The sequence below is a fragment of the Poecilia reticulata genome, chromosome 1 (genome assembly GCF_904066995.2).
Source record: "Poecilia reticulata chromosome 1, P_reticulata-male-v2, whole genome shotgun sequence".
In the NCBI taxonomy this organism is placed as follows: domain Eukaryota; kingdom Metazoa; phylum Chordata; class Actinopteri; order Cyprinodontiformes; family Poeciliidae; genus Poecilia; species Poecilia reticulata.
The window spans coordinates 22,553,117-22,575,845 of NC_088830.1; the positions used below are offsets into that span (position 1 = coordinate 22,553,117).

A 22,729-nucleotide genomic window follows, 5' to 3' on the forward strand; every position below is an offset into this window, starting at 1 on the left:
GTCTTCTGCATCTTTAAATCAGCACCAGCTTCCCTTGATCCACCACACCGGAGGACTCAGCAGTTACCTTACCAAGTCATAGGCACGCTCACGCAGACACACACACACACACACATTTACACACATACCGGGCTGGAAATTACTGGAGCGAGAGAGCGAAAGAGAGAGAGCGAGAGAGAGAGAAAGAGAGAGAGGGAAGCAGGGAGGGAGAGAGGTTGAAACAGACGCACGGTGGATTATTTTGGCTGCTGCCACGGTGGATGTTGTGCAGGCAGACGGTGGACGGAGAGAGCGTGAATCTGTCCACACTGAGAGCTTTATTTTATTCTCTTTGTTTCCAGCGACGGTTCCCTGCATGGTGTTGATATGGTGAGTGTCTTGAGATTTTGTCTGCACCTCTGTTATTGTCTTGCAAGCACAGCAGCCCTTAACTTCTTCTTGTAATGCATTCCCATGCTAAGAAGTGATCTGCGGTTACGGAGTCGGTGTGCATGCTTGTGAGTGAGTGACACTTAATATGTGTCCTGTCGCTGATTAGTTGTTTTATGAATGTTTCAAGTGGCCACTGTGGGATTTAATGAGAAATCAGTTTTGCACCTTGGTGTGGTAGTCGTGAGTTCATACAGATGTCAGTTTAAGCCTGATCCATTGTATTTATCACAATCTGGCACCATTTTTTCCTGTTATTTTTTTATTTTATTTAAAGCTTTAGATCAGAATAGAATGTTTACTAATATCTATAAAAGTGTCCTTCTATATAAAAGTGTTAGCCGGGTAGTTTCTCTACATTTCTATTTAATGCAATGCGAGATTATTACAGCACTTCCCATAGCTCCAAGCCAACTCCTTAAATGAGATTTTTAATGCTGATGAGAGATTAAGGAGGCTCCAAACAGCTTGTATTCCACTGGGGTTGCTGCTCCCCACTCAAAACCTGCTCAGAGGCAATCTCTCACGACTGGACCCATGCTCCTGGCACATCACCTAAAACCCTTTAGTGGTGCATTCAGACACTGGGGAGCCAGTTGGGTCTGCTTTTTGGTGGGCACTGTGAATTGAATTGTGGAGGATTCTAATTTATTTAAACATGTGTCTGTTTTTTTTGTTTGTTTTTTTCACGGGTTTTTGATTATAGCCGTAACAGGATCTCCACAGGACTCTATGATCATCTCTCTTTCTGCAGGATGCAATGATAGCTTCCTGTTCTGCTGCAGATCCCGCGTCTCTTTTTGCCACCTCTGTAACTCAGTGACCGTAATGTGCTGTAACGTGCTGATAACTGTGGATTTGACAGCAGTCAGCAGTCTTGCTCAATTGCTGTCTATATAGCGCCCGCTACAGACCTCGACTCGCGTACAGATCAATCACGCAAGTCTTCTTATAGCAGTTAGGTTGTGAGCCTGTAAGATTGAGACATGTGCATGGAGAAAACGTGATAATGAGACATGGCTCACGTACCAGCTCCACATGTGGAGGGTGTCTGCTCCAGAAAAAAAACGAACTTGCTCGGGAGGGCTTTGTGAAGTTTTAAAAATGAAGGTTCCTAATTAATGACAAAATAGTAGCATGGTCACTAAAGGGTGGCTGAAAGTTTTAATTATTTAGATCCAATCAATGGAAAACTGATCAATTTTGGTTTCTGGAGAATTTAATTGATGCAGCTACAGATTTTTTAAGAGCTAAAAATCACCTCTTTGTTTTAAATGAATCTGTAAGCATTGTAGAATAATGTAGCCCAGGTTTGAAAAGTTCAAACATTTCACTTTTTTGTGCTTGTCTAATATTAAGAGAGACCAAATGCAATGCTATTACAGATGTGATAAATGCTTCATGAATCTTAATCTGTGTTTAAAATAATCTCTGTTCAGGTCTGATGTGTTTTAAGTGTTTTAGATTTTGATCTGGGGGCAGACACGGGGACTCGCACTGCATTTAAGTTGCAAAAATTTCAACCTGTGGTGTGTAGCCAGAGGTGAAAATAAACCCCATCATAAAAATTTTTATTATAAAAAGGGTAAAAAGCAACCCTCAACTCTGACAGACACATGTATACTGTCCTTTTAAAGACTGAGTTTTAGTCATTAGCCAAATTAATAATGGCTCCAAAACCTGTTTATGTTTCACTGTCAACTCAGTGTCGGCACAATGACATTTCTAGTTTTTCAACAGAAAAGTAAAAGTAGAAAGTCTTCCTTTTTCACTCAATCAAAAATTTAACATTACCTGCTGGATCTTTATATGTTTTACATTGTACTAAAACACAAACATTGTAAAGACAACACTACAGTGAGATACGTCCTGCTTCACTTTGAAATAAGAAACATTTTTGTTATCTAAAGTGCAATGGACTTGTTGAGGCATTTAATCTGAATTTAAAATAAAGTTACCTTCTAAATGATTCAACTATAATGAGTACATATGTGCTACACATGTACTCTGTATATCTGATATATGGAGTCAGGGCAGTAAAGATAACTACTTTACTGCTCTCTGTATAAACTCCTGGTCACATTAGGTAGGTGAGTCTTAAGCTGTTATGTCTGACCTCAGCTTGCTGCACTCAGGTTAGATGTGCCTCCCCACATGCCATGTTTGAGAATGGCCAACTCCTACCCTGACCAATATTTCAGTGCGTCCCTGTGCAGCGTGTTTCTGTGTGCATGTACTTGCGTGCCACTGCAGCTGTTCCACCCCTCTGAGAGATTAAGTTTCACAAGATGTGATGGATGCCACTGTCTGCAGTGCCAGCTGTAAGTGAGAGCATTTCTGCGCGCCGCATGTTTGTCAGCGCAAACACACACAGAGCCGGGACTGCGATTCATGTGTGCCTCAAACGGGCCAAGTCATCGCTCTGAGGGCTGGGTCAGGCGATGAATCGGAGAGAGGTGGCGCTAAGGTCAGGGTTGTTTGGTGTCGTGCTGGTAATTATAGTGGCAGAGCGTTTGGTTCCCACAGACCAGCTCAGTCGAAACCAGGAAGACTGGAACAGGCCAGCAGGGCCAATAACAACAACTCTACTGAGATAAAACAAAAAAAAAAGTTTTTTGATCCCTTTTTGAAAACCTTTTTTGTTGCCTGAGTGTGCATGTAAGCTGGAGACTAAATAGCAGGACTTCTTCACACCAGTCAAGCTGTATGTAACTACTCTCAAAAAGCATTTTTTGAGAGAGAGCCTCGTGGTGAAAAACGGCTGTTACAGTCAGAGAAAGAGGCTCCTGCCTCAGCCGCAGTTAGCCAGCACCCAGCTGTGTCGACGTTAGCACAGATGATGGGACAAATGCTCTGGAGGAGTGAAGGGAGAGGAAGAAAAGCCGAGAAGCAGCAATGCTATTGATTCACCTAACAGTTGGAGGGGACAGCTTCCAATCCGTCTTGACCGTCCTCATCACTGGCTTGTTGGGTCGCCCCAAGACTCAGCCTCCCTGTCTCTTTCTCCCTCTGATATCTAGATTGCTCCCTGATCTCACTTTCCCTTCGCTTCTCCAGCATCTCAGCCTAATCGATGAGATTTGTTTCTTTCATCTTTTTGTCTCATTTGCTTGTTCTTCGCTTAATCTATCAGCTCATATTACGGCTATTTTTTTTTTGCCTGTCACTGCGTTTCCTCATTCCCCAGAAGCTGTTTTTTTTTTGTCTTTTTTCATCTGTCTACCTATCACACAATCATCTCCACAAACAGCCTGTAATTTATAGCAAAGAAGTCTTTACCTGTGGAGATGAGCATATGGTAAGATATTAAAAATTTAACTCAAGCCTTCCCCCACTTTAACTGTTCTCCGCTCTGCCAGGTTTGTTATCCCTGTTTCTGTCATTTTTTTTCCCTCTACTTTCCCATTGGGATTTTATTGGAGCTTCTTTTTTTTTGCCTGAACAAAATCTTTTAGTTGTATATTCCTTAAACAAGGGCTTTATCGAGGAGACGCTATTCAGAAGCAGCGTGGGAGAGGAAAATATTGTTTTCTTAGGGATATTTAGCAGAGTTCTGCCTATTATTCCAGACACAAACCATTTCCATTAGGCATGAGTCAGTTACTAGTATCAAGGAATGCCAAGATTTTTTTAAAAGTACCGCTTTTAAAATCACAAAAAATATTTGTCACATTATCTGAACTCCTTTTTTGGGGACGTTTAAAGAAACCACTGGAGTTCACAAAGATTCTTTTTTTTTTTTTACCATGTGAAACATGGAGTAACACAGATCGACCTCAACTATTGGTGCCAGCTGCCACATTTTCCTCAGTTGCAAGAAAGACAAATTTTGGTTTGAAAAGATTTCAAGTGATAAAAAACACACAGTAATGATACGGAAATTTTTAAAAAAAGTGGCAACTATAACCCGGTAGCGGTAAAGAGCAGAATAATAGGACTATTGTTTAAAAGGAATGGGCAAAATTAACATTTAATTTGAATTTGATTTGGAGTTATCCAGTTGTGTTTAGTGACAAAGATGGATGTAAAGATGGAAATCATTTAAAATGTGCCACAGTCTGTTACTGTTTTATTTTTTCCCCACACCTGATTACTGTAATGCTATCTTCATTGAGATCCCAACCAAAAATTTTCTGCAATATATCCAGAACTGAGTGCATGGAAACATGAACGTGTAACACCCTTTATATAGTCGCTCCAGTGAATCCCCATCACTACAAGAATTGAAGAAAACATTTCTATTCAACCACCAGTGCATCCATGGAAACCCTCCGTCCTATCTTAAAGACTTCAACACATTCCCTGTTTACCACACACTCAAACTGACTTACTCTCCCCAGGACAGAACTACACACCATGATTGCTGCTCCCACCAAACTGTGGAACCGACACTCTGAGAATGTAACAACCTACACACACACACACACACACACACACACACACACACACACACGCACACCCACACACACACACAGTTCTTAACATTATCTTAAGACATTATTTTTTTAGCTAGAACCATGCCTTAATTTAAATTGCTAATGGTTTTGTGCTTTTGTAGAAATTTGAGATTTACTCTAAACGCGTAGTGTGTAATAAATAAAATGGATTATTATGAATATGTTTAATGTTAAAACTGCCTATTGTCAGAGCTCCACTAACACAAATGCTGCTCTAAAAATGTAACTTAACCATCATTAAATAAATGCATATGAAACTGAGTTTGACACAAGCTGAACATTGCCCAACCATGCTTTTCAGGGCACATGCTGATTCTATACTTTTGCTTCAGTTTATGAATAAAAAAAATAATAAAATGTAAATGGTGATAACATTTCCATGGTTAATATATGTCAGCATGCATGCCTAATTTTCTGTATTATTACATGACCTTTTGGTCTTTGTTCAGTAAGGAGCTGATAGAAATAGAGGAACGAGAGTCAGAGGAACAGACGGGTTTTGTGGTTCGGAGGTTCCCCTTTTTGAACCCCCAACAACCCGCCAACCCCCTGCCTCATGACGGAGCCAAGCGCAACCACAACAATTTCATTTTCCAGCCACACTTATACACACAAAACTCCCAGAAACAATCGGAGCCAATCTTCCAGAGTCACAGCCGAAGTGTTTCCCTCCTTTTTCTTCTCCTCTCAGTTTAACATTTTATTATCTCGGTCTTCTTTTCCTTTGCGCTCCTCTCATATTATTACTTTCTCATCGACGCTGCACTCCAGCTCCCTCGTCTCCGATCCCCACAGCATGCATGATGGCTTTACATAGCAAACTAGCGCCAGACCACAAAGCCCATATTTTCCCTTTACAGCTCTTTCTCCTACTCTTTCAGACTTTCTCTGTCTCTCCTGCTTTTCCATCCCTCCTCTCTACCATACAGTTTAATCTGCAGCAGCAGCTTAACAGCAAGGCTGCAGGACTTCCACATCACTTCTTCTTCTTCTTCTTCTTCTTCTCTCTCTCTCTTCCTCTCTCTCTCTGCCAGAGAATTCAGTTCTGTTTGTGGCCATATGTCCCTTTCTGTCGACTCCATTCCACCGCTGTTTGTTTTGTCATTTATTCATTTTGGTTTTTTTTGCCTGTTTCTGTTTACTCTCCTTTATTGTCTCCTCCTCGTTCTCCTTACAAGTGGTGGCTGAGTGACATGTGTTTGCATTACATCTCATTATTCCCTCCTTTAATCACTGTCACAGAGAAACAGCGGTAAAACCCAGTTGATATCTGTGAAATCGCTCTCGAAGAGTTTCCCTTGTTCCTCAGTGGACAGATGCGCGGATACAGCAGTCAGCCAGGGTTCGCTCCAGTTTCAGAAACTGCGGGATATTAAACTTTACTCGATGAAACTGGCAGCCGTCCAATTGTTTGTTCTTTCCGTTTTCCTTTGCTTTTAGTAACGTCTTCGACACCCTGCTGTCATCACTGTCATATTTTCTGGGACAGCAATTGTCAAGTGTGGACAGTTGAATGGTTTTGAGTTTTCTGTTAATGTCTGGAACTTTGGAGCAGCTACTCGTAGGAATGCTGACTGGTTGATTAATTAATGGTGTTTTCACTTAAAGTGCGTGAATATTAAACTACTTTCCATGTATTTTTCGTAAAGTCTACTGCTACGTTTGCAATTGATGGTACCCCTGGTAAAAATGTGCAAAAAAAAAAAAGTTTTATTCCAAAAGAGATATTTGGACTTATCAACTTCCTTACCGCCTGCGGAATCGAGGCAAACTAAGCTTTGTTCGTCACAGTTTCATGGCTTTTATTATTTTTGAATATAGATATAGGCAAAACTTGGCAAGTGACTTTGGCTTTGTAACTATTACTTGAAGATCAACACAGAATTGTACGTTTTCTTGTCTTAAAAATGACTTTGTGTTATATTTAAAACCAAGAGAAACAGAAAGTTGTAGTTCAGTATTTCAAAGTTTCTGTACGTTCCAATCTCCTAAAAGATTACAATATTTCCAAAACTACAGCAGAAACACTTTATTGGAATGAGGGGCTTGTTTTCAATTTTTTTTTTATTTCTTGCTTTTCTATTGGTCTGTGGCCTGTTCTTTTTTTGTCTTTCATCTCATTTGCTATTATCCAGATGTTACAGACACATTATGTCTTCTAATTGTGTGATTGCTGAAGGCAGTTGGATTGGATTGTTTTGAAGCACAGTAAGCTTCTCAGAGACTCACACACTTGAACATTTTGAAAAGCCATGCCTTATTTCTCTCACACTTCACAATTTATGTAACCTATGAAAAAAATTGCTCTGGTGTTTGTGGTTGTGGCTCCTTATTTTTTACATCATTCTGTTTGCCCTCTGCTTCCTCCCGTCTGCTACTGCTTCCAAAAGGCAGACTGGAAACAACCTCAAAGAGCAACATAAACCCTAAACATTTCAGGCAATTATGCAAGCATACCTGCTTTTTTTTCATGATTTGTTGGATTAAAAAAAACAAACAAAAAAATATCTCCTGAGAATATTTTTACTACATTTTTAGACAACCAATTGCCACTGGTCGTAAAACAGCAAGTTCCCTCGTGGCAGCGCTCTCCAAGACCACTGCGAATCTTTTACACACAAGAACTCAGTGGGGGAGTTTTTTCCCCCTAGTTTTACCAAAATGGTGCAACCATTTTTTTCATCTGTTTCTTCCTTTGTTTATTTTCTTCTTTCTTTTTTGGAAACAAACCCCCACCAGGTGTTACAATCATGCATGTTTATTATGTGCATGCAGTAAAAACTGTTATTATCTTCCGTCAGCCAGTCCCTTAGCAGACACTTTAGAGAGCACAGAAAGCTAAAGCAGGGAATGAGTAAGGATATAAATAAGCACTGAGGGTGTCATGTGGACACCTAAAATAATCACTCATCAGTCACCTCCAACAAATTATTGTTTTAAATCATCCCCTGTGTGTCCGAGATTAAGTCTTTCCAAGGTTTAATTAACGTCTATCAAAAAGACTCTGTCGCCGTCAAATAAATCATGGACAAGGATGCAAATTTTAGCCTTTTCCTTTGTCCTTTTGTTTCTCTTCTGTCCTGATGTCGTTCACTTCCCCATCTCTTCGTCTCTGGGGGACTGAAAGTCCAACACAAATCCAATTTCTTGTTATTCATGTTCAGGCGTTATGTTCAGCCTCCCTATTTTCCTTAGACTCCCCATGGCACCTGGGATTAAATGATGCGTGATGTGTGTGTGTGTGCATGTGTGTGTTGATGCTGTTTTTCTCAGCCAACTCTGTTAGTCTTCGTTCTGTGACGGCTTACTGCGTGTCCGAGTCTTAGTAAAGACCTCAGATGGTCTAATGCTACAAGATGAAAGTGTGCTGAAATCTTTAAGTGTGTGTGTGTGTGTGTGCGTGTCTGCACGTAGATAAATAATCGCTTTGCATGCAACAAACATTTGGAATTACAATCTTAACGCTGTCCTAAAATGACAGGATGCCACAGGCAGCAAGTATTACAAACCTGACCTTTAGTGTCATGCTGATTCTTGTGGATTTGATGTCTGTTAAGTGCTTTGGAAAAGTATTTGTAAACCCTAAACTTTTCAAAAAATATATTTATTTAATAAATGCTCTCCTTGCCTTGCCTAAGAGCTAAAATAAATGGCCATGATTGGGTAGGACGTGGTTTAGAGTTGCACCACACTCCATTTTTGGATGACGGATTGAACTGTGCTATGTATTTTGCATCTAAGTGCGGAAAGTTGCTATATAACCTGACTTCAAAAATCTCCACAGTTTTAACTCTCACCACTCTGTTTGAAACTTTGTCATGCTTTGTCAAAATATGATACAGTTTAAGAAGTAAAAGTACTTTTGCAAAACACTGTATGTTAGTATGAATTGAAGTCTGTTTTTGTGAACGGCCTGCTTTATGTATCAATGTAAATATACTCGTCTCCCGTAAGACGTCGTAAATTGGAAACATTTATGATTAGGGCATGCCAGTGCATTAGATAAAAATAAAACGGCACCAACAGACCAGCTTCGCATAATCACACCGTGCCCATCGCTCAACTTGTAAATACGTGCCATGAAATCATTTCCCTTCCTCGCTAATGTATCCCAAACAACCTACTCAGCAAGCACCAGCTCCATTCCTGAACGGCCCTCAGACACAGGAAGTGCCTTAGCAGGTTTCTCAATGTCTCAATATTAAATTAGAGCCGTCATTTAATACATCCCCCCGGTGTAGAGATTGGCATCATTTTTCCCCGTGCATCCTCTGAATCTCCTGGCCAAAGCAAAGAGACACCTCAGAAACTGCCGGCCTCCCCCGGTCCCTCTCAACAAGAGGCTCCTGTAATAGCTTTATTGAAAATAACAAGGTTGTCTTCTAAAGTTACAGATAGAGCTCCTCTTCTGTCTCGGCCTGAACATCAATAAGCTGTTACTTGAGTGCTTTTCAATTGAAAATTTTTCCTTCAAGGATTTTATTTATCTATTTTCTCTAACCGCTTGCCAAGATATGCATCTTAATACTGAGGATAATAAGGCGGTTCTCAGAGCCTTACATATATTTTATTCATGTGAATCATAAACATTCTGGATGAAAGAAGATCGGTTACCACATAACAAACCCAGAAGAATGCTTTGGCTTGAAGATGAATGGGCTGAGCTGTGGAGATAGAAACGAACTGATTCAAAATGAATTCCTCGGCACCCACTCCAAGTCTTTGACTTGAATTTATACAATAAACCAAGTTTCTCACTTAACTGTGCTGGAATTCTGGAGAGCCAACTTTTAAAGCAGTAATAAAATAAGCCAGCTACATATTTACTTTGGGTAACTAACAAAACTATTGGTACTCTAAATTAGTACCGCTCTGTATTGGTACAAATGTCACAAATTGTTGTAGTGACCAGTTCGTTTGCCTCAGGCAGTCTCTGCTGACAGACGCATTTAGAGCTACAACGAGCATATAATGCATATAATTTAGACAATGAGGATATAATGATACTTTCTTAAGCTGTTGAAATGCAGGATAGGTTGGTATTGAAGTAATGCAGGAGCTTTAAGACCCACCTGCTTGTTTTTTCATTAACATTGCACCAGAGGTTTCCAGTTAAATGCAGTTAAACCCCCAGGGATTTATTTATCGTAAAGCACACTAAATAAATGGCACAAGGTGTATAATTAAGTGCCTCCTGGTAACATCTGATTTATTTCCAGAGAAGTTCAGTTCTGTGTTCTCTTATGTATTACATAAGTATAAGGTCAAATGAGAAAGAAAACACTTTGAGTGATCTTTTTTTTGTTTTGTTTTTGTCATAAGGCCTCCAGGAAACAGTTTAGTTCAAATGTTTTAGTTCAGTCAATTTTGATAAAGTAAATTTACGGCAAACGTCATCTGTCCAGAAAAGTATGGAATTTACTTTTTACATTTACCAAGTCTGGAAGAGTATGGCAAAAAAAATGAATTAAGGAAAGATGTTTGGTTTTCTAAATTTTTTTCTTCATCTATTTTCTAGAAGATAAAAATCTAATCATGCAAAAATAAATCTCGTATTTTTTTATGTATATTTAAATTATGTGCTACAAACCTTCACCATCGACATTGCAACAGTTTTGTAAAATCTTTAGAAAGCAAAGAATATTTCATTTAAAAATAAAGCCACAGTCTTAATTATAGTCACAGCAATCGAGCGGTTTGCTGAGGTGCTAGGCTAACGCTAGCATGTTTCCTTTGGTCTCATTATTCATCCTAATATATTTCAGTGGGGTTTTAGGTAAGTTCATGCAAACTTAAGCATCAGTACAAATCTATTTCCTGCTTCAGAGATCTAGCACTTGACTATGAACATCATAAAATTTAAAGACTGGCATTTCAGCTGCTCACGTCAGCTTTTCTCAACACTGTCAGCTGCCTTATCTGGAAATCCCTAGAGATAAACAAAAAAGTATAAAGCTCTGAACACAAAAATTAGGTTGTAATGTATTTTTAACTGCTTTTTAAAGCTCACTAGGGGTTGTATGAAAGCACATAACCTCACAGACATGGAGAAGTTATGGTTTGTCAGAGACTGTGATACCAGTTATTTATTAATTGATGTTTTTTCTAAAAAAAATAATGACGTTAGTTTCTTTCTCATGTAGCACCGAATCACTTTTTTAAAATGCCTTTTTGCACATAAGTGCCACGGACACTTGAGCCAGGTTCAGTAATCAGTCAGGGCACAGATTGATCCCCTTTCCTCCTGCAGGGCTGTGTCACCTCCTGAGTCTATGACTGTTTCTGCTCCCATCCAGGTGCACGGAGGTGTCTGCGTGAGCGTTTTCTGTGTCTTAAAACATTTGCAACATGTGCTCAGACTTAAAGGAAAGAAATGCTAGATTAGAATATTGTCTGACGTTTCTTGGCTGAAGTTCAAATTGACTGATTAGAAACCGGCCTGGAATGTCAGCCCCGACTTAGTGTGTGAAGCCAAGAGAGACAGATGTGTTTGTGTGTGTTAGCTTCACATATGCATTTCACCAGATCAATTGAATGAGAAGATTCATCTATATGATGTTCGCAAAGCCGCATTTATCCCAACAACCAGAACCTACACAAGTAGCATACATTAAGCCCTCCCCGAGCAAATTGATTGGCCAGCGCACGTGCGCGTTCTGCAGCCCTGTGATATTTCCTCCTGTTGTGACGCTTTGCTCATTGCACGCAGCCTCACAGATGATTTAGCTGCCTCTCGGCTGCGCTGGGTGGCAGCCAGTGAAATGGTGGGGCTCATTGTGGATGGCTGCTGGCTGCCATTGATTTGGCACAGCGTGTCTCTCAGGATACACACTGTTGCCCTGACGGCTTGGCCCAGAGAAAGAGGGCTGTATTTTGTGTGCGTCAGATGTGCCTGATATAAAGGGAAGGGGATTGTAAAAGAGCATTTATTGGAGTGTGGAGGGACGTGCTATGTGAGAACAGCTCTCTTAAATCCCATTCTACAGGCTGCTTGTGCTAACTGTATTCTCCAAACTAACTCCCCTTTAGGAGAACCTAAAGTGTAGAGCACTAAGCAATATTCAGAGTGCATAAGTTAGCTGTAATGATCTTATATATATATATATATATATATATATATATATATATATATATATATATATATATATATGTGTGTGTGTGTGTGTGTGTGTGTGTGTGTGTGTGTGTGTGTGTGTGTGTGTGTGTGTGTGTGTATAAAGAAGAGAGAGAGAGACAAAAGGGTGAGTTGATTTTGCTTTATTATTTATATTCATGTTGTTTTCCATCTCCTCTCACACCCACGCGCGCACACACACACACACACGTCTTCTTCTCAGACAAGCATTTAAATAAAAACAAAGGTTGGCCAGCATTGGACTATAAATAATGCAGGAACACAGATTGGGGTCAAATGATTTGAATTCCCAGACACATGATCTGTCTGAGTCAGTTCTTGTACATGTGCTCAGATTTACAGTAGGGTCTTGTAAAAGTATTCGCACCCATTGAGCTTTCTGTTATTTTCTCCAGTTACAAACTAGATTTCAACACTATGTATTGGGATTTTATGGAACTGTATAAAATTGCATTCATAAACAGAAGAAAACTTAAGATATTTTTAAAGCTCTTTACAAATGGCACACGTTTGCATTCAGTCCACTCCAGTCAATATTTTCTTGACCACCTTCTTAGTACAAGTGTTTAGGTGATGTCTTGACCAGCGTTGCACATCTGCAGAATTAAATCTTGGGTTATCTTCCGTGCAAAAAATGTCCAGCTTCCTTGTACCTTTGGAACTGCCACGTTGCTTCACCATGAGGTTGGTGTAATCAAGGTGATGTTGGTTTTTCACCTCACACAGCATTTCGCATGTGGTCCAGAAAAATTACACCACACTGTGTAAGCCTTATGCTTCCCTATCAGGTGCTGGTTCGTGTGTTATAGTCACACAAAATCCAGATTAGACACACTGAAATTTGTGATTTCAATGTGACAAAATGTGGAAAGACCTCAAAGGGTACAAAAACTTTTGCGAGCCACCATAAATTGTCTCTTTGATCTCGTTTCAAAATGAAGTGAGCAGTCCTTGTGATCATTTAGTGCACATGCACACTCATTGCACACCGTCAAATAAGGAGCGAACGCACTATGTGACTCTCTCTCTCCGTCAAGCGCACAGCTGCCACTGTATGCACACACACATGGGCTGTTTACAGACTGGTTCTCTCCTGATGACAAACCGTGACAAACGAGTCTGTTCAGAACACATTTAGGTCTCGTTGCATCCACACCCTCTCCCCTCTCCTCCTTCCTGTTCCACCCCCACCCACCCATTCTTCTCCTTTTCATAACTTCGACAAGGGCAACTCACCCATCGTTTCCGTACACAGCCTCAATCCATCAGCTCGCTGCCATAACCTGCTGCTGCTCCATGACAAATTACTTCACCTGTGCTGATGCATTAGCCTATCAGACTTTAAGGAAGTGACAGATTAGATCATTATGCTCTTTTATACTTGTATGAGCGCTGTTTTGTTTCCTCTTGGGGTTTTTTTATCAGTTTTTGTCAAACACTTGTTTGTGTTGTTCTATGAGGGAAACATATTTCCTTTTAAACTCCATTGTCAAGGAGGTTGAAAAGGAGAACAGATGATTGTTCAGGGCAAAACACTTTGAAAGTGAAAGCTTTTCTTGTTGAAGACAAGAAAAGCCTCTTCAGGAAAACACCTGAATAAACCGACACTCCATTCCTTTTATGCGCAAAGTACTTACTATATGAAAAGCTTGACATGAAAACGACTGTTCTTAGCTAAATTTCAGAAGGGCATTAGTCATGCCAAGATTTGACTTTTAGAAAAAACTCAGATTTTACAACGAAAAGAAGAAATTCTGCCAACAGTGAATGGGATTATGGCAAACCCTCTAACCCTCGAGAATAAAAATGACTCAGCCCTGCTCCTAAAACTGTTGCGTGTAGACTGGGGCTGGTATGACATAATCATTGAGAAAATCTTGAATGATAATCAATGCCATAGTATCAGGGTGTTACCACATAGTTATAAAAAGGTATAATTTCATGAAATTGTTCGCACTTAGGAATGTAGCTGTAAAGTTAATAGAAAAATATCTGATATTTGTTAGAGCTGCACACTACTTTAACTCACTGTCATCATCGCAGTATTTGTGTCATATTGCAAAGCACTGTTTATTTTTTAAGTACCATCATATTTAGTGCATACCAGTAATATATTTGGCCAACTGGATGGATTTTCAGTTGGACAAATAAAAAAAAAATGCCCTATTTTAGTGTCTCGGCTACTAAAGTTGACAAAAAGCGGGGTATCATTAGAAGTAAATAAAATAAAGATAAATGTCGTACAATTATTTCAATATCATCATTGCAACATTTAGTAATAGTATCCTAACAACATGTCAGTCTTTTATTGTATGGGTATTTGAATTTTGATACATAAACTTAAATAGTAACCCATTTTTAGGTAAAAATGCAACAATTGTCAGAAAGCCCTCTATGAGGTAAAACTTTGAGTAAAACAAACAGGTATGAGGTTTTTAAGTGGTTATGTGTGAAGTGTTGCACTGATCATCAGGTGGTAGCATAAAATAGCGCAGTGTGTGTCCACGCAGCGACAGCATCAAAGTCAGAAATGTACCTTTGAATCAGAAGAGAACAGCAGTTTGTTTTCATCCTTTCCTTGCCTTGATTGTTAAGTGAGCATGACATGTAGGATAAGCTCACTGGAACCAAGAAATGTTTTGATGAATCCAATGCACCGATGAAGCTGTGAAGCTAATCCTGTGAAGAGAAACCAATGCCACACTTGCCATAGGTTTTAGCATTACAGTGAAGTTGAATATCTTTAATGTGCAGTGTACTTTTAAAGAGACATTTAAAATGTTAGTACTAAAAGGGATGGCTCTTCATACAGACTTTGTGCAGTAATTTCCACCATCTCTGACTCAAAACAACTCTAAACCTTATTGATTGTTCCTGTCTGAAAAACAGTCACTGGCACTGAATAAATTGCTCCCTCTCTGCTTATTATGTTTTACCTTTTGAGTTCTTTTTCAGTGTAATATCAATGTAATATCCAACATCATCTTTTAAAGCTAAGTTCCACAAGTGCTTCACATCTCCAGGCAATCATCAAAGCAATGAAGCTCCTGTTTGACCTTCTGGTAGGTTCGTTTATGAAGAGGAAAGTACTTCCTGTGCTTGTAAAGTGCTGTAGAGCTGTTTTTATCCGGTTTCCTTTACTGGCTCTCTGCCCGAACCCTCGCTTCTGAATCCCTCATTATCGATGTGATGTTATGATTGACGACGTCGTCAGTGAGGACATGCATTGACAGATAGCAGCCTCTACATGACAGTCTGTCACCTCAGTGGCTTCATTTGATCAGCATAAATATGCAATGATTCATTCATTTTCTATGCAGTTGCTACTAAAGTACCCATGAACCGATCAATGCATTTTGGTTTGCATGGCTGTATATGTGTATCTCTGATTGTGTGTGAGAAACAGAGTCGTCCTCTGGAACTTTTTTCCTCAGTATTCTGCTAATGGCTTCAAGTCTCTTTTCGTATTGCCACAGCGCTTCCCCTCTCAAATGAAGACAAATAAAACACACATTGTCTCATAATTTCAATTGGACATGCATACAAAATATAAGATTATTTTTCACCTCAGTCATCTTGTAATGGGATTTTATTGACTGTAGAAGATAACAGATTTTTTCTTCTATGGTCGTGACTTTGCAGGTTCAAGTTTATATATATATATATATATATATATATATATATATATATATATATATATATATATATGTAAAGCTCTGTCCTCTAAAGCTTAGTTGCGTGGTCATTCTTTATAAGACTTTTTAAAATATTGTTCAATTCTGACACAATCAAATGCATAAAATGTACTGCACCACATTACAAGGTAAAAACCTATGTGAAAGGGATTTGTTGGTATGGTAACTTCTGTTTTCCTATATGTTCTTTCTTCCAAAGGTCCAGAATTAGTTTTATTGTGATTATCAATTTTACTGATACAGAAATGTTGTAACTTTAGTTTAACAATGGTTGCTCCAAGGAAACAATACTATCTATAATACTTGTAGGTCCTCTCTGACTTATATCCAGGGTGAACTGGGGATAAATATAGAAAATATAGGCATATATATATGCATGTGTACATAAAGAAATTTTTTATTTTTCAGTATTGAAATTTAGGTTTTAATTGGTTTATTTTGTAAGCTTTCAAATGAATCTCTGTTCTTAGTGGTGGTGTTCTCAAGAAGAGGGGCCTCTAAATTATATTATGCTTATGCCCCTATTACACCTTTAGCCAGCCCTGGATGATGAGCTTGAGTCTGTACTGCACATCTCTCTGCTGAATGTGAGACAAACAGAGAGATTATAATTTATGTGGCAGGAGGGACAAAGCCTTTCTGTTTCATGACTGTTGAGTTTTTAATAAGCGCCACAGAGGCTATTTGTTGTTGTTGGTCGGGCTTTATACGACGGGTTTTTCGGATCACACGTTTCAATGTCAGCTGTCTGGCCTGCGCTGAGATGTGGCTGACTCCGAGGGGAGGTAGAGAAAACATTTGTACAGTATAATTCAAGGTATTAGTGGCACTGCAAAACAACAGCATGCTGCTTGACTATGGTGCGAGTGCAACAGCTTCTTTACGGCCAAAACCACCGGACCACTAATGCACCTGCACATAAGGGGAATCCCCAGTAGTCCTGTATGCCAGTCTGTCTGCCACTGTTTGCATCTCTTCTTATGAAATCTTTTTTGAAGCAGTTCAGATCAAAAAAGTCTGAATAAGCTGACTTTGAAATATATGGCTCACAGAGATCTAATCTTCTGAAAAATGCTGTGTCGTGCTCAAGCAACTTTCCATATAAAAGCCCATTCTATTGCACAAGCATTGGAAACAGCAGCCACAGACGAAGCACTGACGGCACCCACCAGAACGTCTTTAAAGACTCTTTGAGAAGTCATGCCAGTGACTCCATCTTGAGTCTCTTTCTTCTTCAGCCATCGCACCCACTGGAGGTCTGATCTCCCTTCCTCATTGACATTGTCGGGTTTTTGATGCCCCCAGTGGCCGGGGGTTTGGAATTTATGTGGCCGTTCAGATGTATGACTTGATTCACACTGACAACCAAAGACCATTTGGGACCCATGTAACCATGGCAACTCCCATCACAGCACTCTTGGTGGTTGGTCGACAGGGCCTGTCAGGGCCGGTGTTCCTTGCATCTATTTTTAATGACCAGTGTACTTAGCAGCTCTTCCTGGGTCTGTCTCCCTGAGGTCCCATCTCCAAGAAGAAGAGATGTACATGGTGGAAAAAGCCCCCATTATATATTTATCGTACCCAGTCTTAATTATTGAGCCAAAGGAGATAGGGATTCTCGCTGTATCTCCTAACTCCTTTTAACTTTAAGGTTGTCCACTCCTTCTCTTCTCCCATCTCACACTTTCTCTGCATTTGTAAGACTGCCATCTGTTCCAGGAAAAAAACTTTATTTCCATTCTAAGTAATCACTAATTGTAAATATGGAGATTTGTGTAAAGCTCAACTAATTCCAAGAATATGATATTTTTTTGACATAATTTCCCTGTTCTTGAACATGTTTCTGTCAAATGATTCCATTCTGTGAATTCTAACTCAAAGTTGGCCATGAAAATGTATTTACTTGCTTACAGTTCTTTGTGTTTTTGCTATATTGTCACAGAATTTATGGACATCGTTATCCACACCCAGAACTGATTACTGACAGACACAATAATAATAATAATAATAATAATAATAATAATACATCAAACTTTTGTAGCATTTTTAGGACACTCAAAAATGCTTAGACATGATATCACAAAAAAATGTGAAAAATATATGAAAAGGGAAAAATATTAAAGAGTGAAATAGTTATAGTTGATTCCACAGTTTCAGGATTCCTCAGTTTGCCATTATGCACAACAAAGTAAACCTCCAATACAGAGTGTTTGCATCCTGGCTTTTCCCTGCATGTTATTTTGAGTCATAACCATATACTCACACTACTACTGTGTTGCCCAAAATCAATTGGAGGAGAAAGGTTCAGTAACCTCATCCTTTATGTTCAGCCGTTGTAAGAAGACATTGGAGAAGATTGATCAAAAATGTATTTCTGGGCCCTATTGGCCATGAAATGCTCCGTGACCTTCAAAAGACTTCTGTTTTATGATGCATTTGACTTGTCAAAAGCTTTAGGTCTCCCACTTAGTGTGGCTTCATTTTTTGAAGCACCAGTCGATTACAACCTTTCTTCACCTTGGTCTAGCTTTGCATCTGAAGAGACCGACTGAAGATTTTATAATGAGACTTTAATTTATATTCGCCACATAAAATCACCCTGAAAGAAGAATATATGTTTTTTTTATATCTTGTTAGTCATTTTTGTGCTCAGGAGTGAAGAGAGGCTTTTTTTAGTCTTACAATAAGGAAGACCGTCTCTTGACTTGTGGTTGACTGTTTAATTCAGTGCAACGAACGAAGTTGGGTTCATGAACTACTGAACGGTTTATCTGCCACCTCCTGCTCATCCTCCTCCTCTGAGATAAAGGACCGCAGGAGGCTCTCTCAGTTGTTGTGGGCTGTTAAGTATCTGAGTGCCTGTTTTCTGCAATTGTTACATGTTTGCCTAAGGGCTTTGCAGTCGGTGCACTCTTAAAAGGCTGAAAGGTAAAGGATTGCGCTGCGCGTTTAAGGCTTCTGCTGAATGCCCAGTTTGAGATGGTATATAGTATATAACAGAAGCGCCTCTGAGAGACGGGTTATAGCTGCAGCAGCATGTGAATAAAAGGCAAAGTTATTGAAGGGTTGGACCTTTCCTGGCCCCGAGGAAATCTATATTTTATTTGACATTAGAGCTGCTCAGGAGTTGTAAATTATTACTGCTGTACTCCTCCTTCTCGCAGAGGTCATCTAGGCTGAAAGATCGGCAGAAGTGTGTGTTTGTGGATCTGTCGACGGATACGTTCTTCCTGATGTGTATTCAGCACCGTTGTCTTAACCTAGAATGTAACGGGAAGACGGTAGGACTTCACACCGTATGTCACACCGTAAACATACTGCAGACTCATCCGTCTATAGGTCTATGCTCCCCTCCGTCCATCCATGTACTTAAACATATTTCAAAGTTGACTGCTTCCAGTGTGCCAGATTATAAATGACACCAAAGCCCATTTGCTGTATGTTGTTTGCCAGTGGAGGAGGTTAGGATCACACAAAAGTGTTCTCAAATTAAATATTCAACACTTCCAAACTTAATATAGCAACAAACAGCTATTCAGCATGCAAAGTAATGCAAGTTCTACCCATACAGCCAGAAAACAGCAATTTACTGGCTAATGTGATCCTGGAACAGAAAGGGGATAGTACAGTCAATAAGGTTTCTCATTTTTCAAAACAGGAAAGCCCCAAGGAAGTTTTGTAGGTTAGGTGTAAGTTAGAGAGCAGCTTGCCTATAAAACTACACCAAAAAAATTTTATTTAAAGAAACTTTTATACGTATTATATCACAGATATGCATTCCCTTACAAAATCACTCCTACAACTTGAACACATTTGCTCATGTTACAACCACAAACTCAATAAATTTGTGAATATCTATTCTATTACATTTACCTTGACCTTAATCATTCTATTGTCGCTCTGGCTGCGTGTTTGGGTTGTTGTGACCAAAGGTAAAAATGTGCCCGGTTACATCTTTTGTGGACTGTAAGAGGTTGTCTTTCAATTATGCCCTGTATTTAGCTCTATAAACTCTGAAAAGCTTCCCTGAAATGAGGATGCTGTATCCAGGGTGACGTGCTGTTTTTCTTGAAGGCTAAACATCCAATATTTGGTTTTATTTATCCTGAGCACCTTTTTTCTAGTCCTTTGCATGGCTAGAGCCAAACTGCAGTTGGAACTCCTTATGTCTTTTCTGTCATGCTTCTCTTTCACAATTAAATTACACACAACTGGACTCTATTTACTAAACAAGGGGCTTCTGAAGGCAATTGGTTTGAGTGGCTTTTATTTTGTGGTTCCAGAAAAAAAGGGTGAACACAGTCATGAAACTTAGTCAGCTGAATGGCTGAGCAAAATTGAAAAAAAGTGAAAATTCTAGCTGTAACTGTACCCCTATTTATCTTCATTAAGTAAGAATTCAGTTTAAAGTCAGAGTTGAATATTAAAGGTTAGAAACAAAAATTTATAAAATAGCTGTTTGCTATTTGAATAATAGTTGTGTGGATTGTGTTTTTACTAGGAAAGAAGTAATCTATCTTCTTATTGCGTTTCAGTTTGAGCAATTTCATTTAGTACTATGTGGCTGGCATAGCATGCGCATGAAAATGCTTGCAGATCAGTGGCTAAAATTCCAAATATTCCTAAGTTGAACAAACTATATTTTCCTTCTTTAGAAATCTCTCAAAAAGGATATGTCTGTGCCCAAAGTTAACTATGTTAGATTTGTTTCTGTCCTTGGCTAGCTTTAACAGAGGGTAAATTAGCCACCTGGCACAGCTATTTCGCTAACCTTGTTATCTATTCACATGATTTCTTGTGGCTGACCCTCTCATGGATATCTGTCTGTGCATAGTGGCTTCCTTGCGTGCCAGGGGCTATGGATTGCTTTCTACCAAATTGCATAGAAATAGTAGCAAACCAAATAAAGTGGTTTGTTTGCAGTTTGCCAAAAATGAGACGACAAGATAGCATGGAGAGACAAGCAGTGGCTACATATGGGACTGGTCTGCTGTTCCTGGTCATTTTAAGGGGATGAAGAGGCTATCTCCACGAAGACAATTTTCTTTAAAACCACAAATTCTATTATTCTATTTGATTTGGGGGTTTTTATCTGTAACCTCCAGCTGGAGTTTATGCTGTTTACTATGGGACTGAAAGGCCGCACGATTGGCCTCATTACAGCCCACAGGGTAATCCGCTGTGAATGGAAGTGCTGGGTTTCCAGAGAGCCAACCAATCTCAGATTGTAAAAATAAGCTGGTCTTCCTAAATGAATATAAAAGATAAACCACTATTTAGATGAGAGGATACTTCGGTTTAGATGGGCATTATTACATTTTTCTGCTTCTTTATATTGTGATTACCTCATGGCAATCTGAGCTTTTTGTTGGAAAAAACAAACATGTTATTTTTGGTTCTCTTGTGGTTAACAGTTGAATGTCCTCATTTATGACTGGATAAAATGTTGTTTGTTTGTTTTTTTTTTGCTGAGCACAAATTAAAGCTGCTGAACCCGCAGCATAATGTAGTTAAATAAATGAGCAAAAGTCTCTCTCAAATAAATAGAGGTTTTTATCAAAAACCTCTATTTTTTTATGAAATGCAATCAAATAATTTGCAATTAAACAATCAAAAGCAATTAATCAAATATCTTTCAAATAAATTAAGATTGAAAAACTAAAGAATTGAAACCAAAAACAAACAAAAAAAACTTACTTAACATGTTCTTATATCCTTCCCTCCATACATACATCCAGCCTGTCTTGTCCTTACAGGACTTTAGGGGCGTTCCTACAGATTGATATTATTACCATTGCAAATCACTCCTTCATTGTGAATTCTCTCTTGTAGTTATTTAAATTTTGGTGCACAGATGCTAGTATTATGTCGCAAGCATTTTACTAGCTCTCAGTGCCATAGGCATTAGAACACTGATTATTAATTAATTGATTCCCTAGTTACCCGTTTTAATTAAGTAACCAACTAGTCATTACCATTTCTGTTCTCCTCTACCCATGTGGAATAACCTATCCTAAAATCCCCCTTTGTCCTCATTTTCTGTGTATAGGGAAAACACATACACATCTCGGTCATTTTGACCCGAGGACAACAGGAGGGTTAAGACATGTAGGTTTAATTCTGCTTTTTAAAATAGTCTCACCAGATTCACCGATCCAGCAAACTGTATTACCACATGACCACTCTTTATGTCCTCCTATTGTTTTCTTACATCTGCCTCCACAGCCTTTCCCTCCGTACAAAGCGATTCAGATCCCCCTCCTTAACCTTTTTGCCCCTCAGCCGAAGCTCATCTCTCATTTTTCTCTCACATCCTCCATCTATCCATCTCCCACTGCAGTCCTGCTGCCAGCTTTATGACCCTCTCACTAATGCACCTCTCAATTAGCCTTCAATGAGATTTACACTAACAGCAGTGCAAATAGGTAATTACATGTTGTCAACCAACTATCCCCATACCCCAACACACACACTCGCACACATGCAGAGACACAACTCTTGACGATCCACTCAGCCTCACTCATCTCTTTCCACGCCTCTTCCTCTCTGGTTCTTTCAGTATCATGCATGGCTGCATGCCAGAGTTGGTCCAACAGAGCTTAAGAGTGGGTCTGTTAGTCACAGCTGTCCTAATGCTGTCACTGCCCATGACGCATGGTGCACAGTGAAGGGACTACCTAACATTTTTTTGCATTCAATGCAGCCCCTATTAAATTGGGTCCTAAATTTGACTTTGTTGATCAGGTGCAGTCCATCCTTCCAAAAAGAAGGAAGTATTTTTGATGAAGTCCAAATGACTCTCTTAAAAGAAGATGTATTAGAAATTCTCCAAGCACAGAGTGCAGTTTTATAGCACAATAAAGTAACTGTGCTATCTTCAGTTGCTATAAAAATGTTGTGTATAACAAACATGACTTAAAAGAAATTTTACTTTGCAATTAAACACCTTAAAATTGACCTCTGACTCTTAAGTTCTGCTCGTTCCATCACTTCACCTTCAACACCTCATCTCA

At 39.3% G+C, this 22,729-nt stretch overlaps 1 protein-coding gene across 22 annotated transcripts in view; it reads left to right on the top strand.

Moving 5' to 3' along the window:
* The window catches only part of ptprdb (protein tyrosine phosphatase receptor type Db), a 202,082-nt gene that overhangs the window by 95,818 nt on the left and 83,535 nt on the right, over positions 1–22,729 (top strand). Inside the window, exon 5 of one of the 22 annotated variants that reach the window (XM_008416472.3) lies at positions 342–369. The exons of the other annotated variants lie outside the window; for them this stretch is intronic. The gene's annotated coding sequence lies outside the window, so the exon portion shown is untranslated. The remainder of the gene's footprint in view (positions 1–341; positions 370–22,729) is intronic. 22 annotated transcript variants of the gene reach the window in all.